Raw genomic sequence first — 2,231 nt, 5'->3', positions numbered from 1 at the left:
AAATTGTCCAAAACCATGTCTCCACTGTCTAAATGTACTGGAAAATGAAAAGGTCTTCAGGGCCTCTGGCATTCTGCCAGGAAAAGGCCACTAAGCTACAGAAGAATTGGACTGTTGCCCAGTGGCCTTTGGAGGGCCTTGAACTTTACATAGGTTTTCTGAATAAAGTTCTGTGTGGTGAACTGGCAAGAAGAGAATTTTCCAAGCCTACTCTGTAGAAGTCAGCTGACAGTGCAGCTCTGTAGCAAGTGGTCATACATTCTTAGTCCCAGAGCACCACAGGGCCTCTCCCACTTGTCCTTCCTTTTGCCCATTGCAGCGACATTCACTCTTAAGTGGCAAGCGTCTGCCTGGGAGACTCCAACTTCTTCTTTCTGTTGTGTTTAACAAAAGTTATTTGTGTACCATCAATTATGTTTATATGTTGGAAAACAAACCATGAAAACCCAGTGCCTGCCTTTGAAGAACTTCTGAAAATTACCATATAATATCTATTATCCACACAGCATGGGGTGGGGGGACAACAGGAATTAGAAGACAGAATCTTTTCAGAAACTAAGGCTGGTAGGAGCAAATGACATGTAGCTTGATTCTCACAGGAAGAGCCAAGGGGAACATGAGGCCTAGAAAACCATGGGAAGTGTTCCCAGCAGTGCAAATGGGAGGCGAAGGCCCAGGGAGGCGTGGAGAGCCAGCCATGATACTGTCTGGAAGTGGTTGGGCATTAGTGGAGAAGTTAGAAAGCAAAGGTCAGAAAGAGAAAAGGAAGGAACATGGCAAGGAAGAATAACCCTGCAGAAGTTAGATGCAGAGAACTTGGATCACCTGAAAGGGGGTGGGGATTAATTTGGTACAGAGTAGGGACTTGGTAAAAAAAAACAAAAAAAACAAAAAAACAAAAACAAAAAAGAGTCATCATTTGGTGCCATAGGGTGTCATTTGGCTCAGCTTTCTATTAAACTTGTCTTTTAGTAGTTTGTTACCAATAAAATTAATATTTGCTTAATTTTAAAAGCTAGAAACACAATCATCTGAAAATGGTAACCCCGGATAGCCAAAATAGTCCTTAAAAGGGAAAGAGAAACTTACAGTTTGTACAATTCCTGGTTTTTAGATGTTACTGCAAAGCTATAGCCATCTGAACAATGGGGTACTGCCATCAAGACAGACATATGGGCTAATGGGATACAACAGGGAGGCCAGAAACAAACCATCGCGTGCATGGACAAATTATTTTCTTCCTTTCTTTTCTTTCTTTCTTTTTCTTTCTTTTTTTTTTTTTTTTTTTGGTTTTTTGAGACAAGGTTTCTCTGTGTAGCCCTGGCTGTCCTGGAACTCACTCTGTAGGCCAAGTTGGCCTCAAACTCAGAAATCCGCCTGCCTCTGCCTCCCAAGTGCTGGGATTAAAGGCGTGCACCACCACCGCCCGGCTAAGCCAAATTATTTTCAATGCCGGTACCAAGGACATTGAAAGGAAAAGGAGGAATTGGCCGGAGAGTTCAACCGCAAGCCTAGGAGATGCCGCCGAAAGGGAAAAGTGGTTCTGGAAAAGGAGGGAAAGGAGGTGCAGCCTCTGGGAGTGACAGTGCTGATAAGAAGTCTCAGGGTCCTAAAGGTGGTGGCAGTGCAGTAAAGGTCAGACATATTCTATGTGAAAAACATGGGAAAATCATGGAAGCCATGGAAAAGTTAAAGTCTGGGATGAGATTCAGTGAAGTTGCCACACAATATAGTGAAGATAAAGCCAGACAAGGGGGTGACTTGGGTTGGATGACCAGAGGATCCATGGTGGGTCCATTTCAAGAAGCAGCATTTGCCTTGCCTGTCAGTGGGATGGATAAGCCTGTGTTTACAGACCCACCAGTTAAGACAAAATTTGGATATCATATTATTATGGTTGAAGGGAGAAAATAAAATCATATGAAAGACTGAAAAAAAAAAAAAAGAAAGGAAAAGGAGGAACAATTTTCAATAGCATTAGAACACTGAATATTCTCAGCAAAAGTTAATTTGAATGGATTAAAGTCTGAAATGGAAGTATTAAAACTTTAAATCCCTTACATGAGAAGAGGGAAAGCATCAGTTGGACATTTGGTGATTTGTTTTTTTTATACAACATAAAAAGCACATGCAACAGAAGGAAAAGTAGATAGATGGTGTACTCCAAGTTGTAAGCATCCACATACAAAAGGACACTAGCAAAGGACACTAGCAACCGAGGGAAAGAAGCA

At 41.9% G+C, this 2,231-nt stretch overlaps 1 pseudogene; it reads left to right on the top strand.

Moving 5' to 3' along the window:
• The first annotated feature begins 1,449 nt into the window (after positions 1-1,449).
• LOC114611031 lies at positions 1,450-1,945 on the top strand (annotated as a pseudogene).
• The last annotated feature ends 286 nt before the right edge of the window (positions 1,946-2,231 follow it).

The sequence above is a fragment of the Grammomys surdaster genome, unplaced genomic scaffold (assembly GCF_004785775.1).
Source record: "Grammomys surdaster isolate TR1022 unplaced genomic scaffold, NIH_TR_1.0 126071, whole genome shotgun sequence".
Lineage (NCBI taxonomy): Eukaryota > Metazoa > Chordata > Mammalia > Rodentia > Muridae > Grammomys > Grammomys surdaster.
The sequence above is the reverse complement of the archived record's forward strand: the minus strand, read 5'-3'. Positions and strand labels throughout refer to the sequence as shown.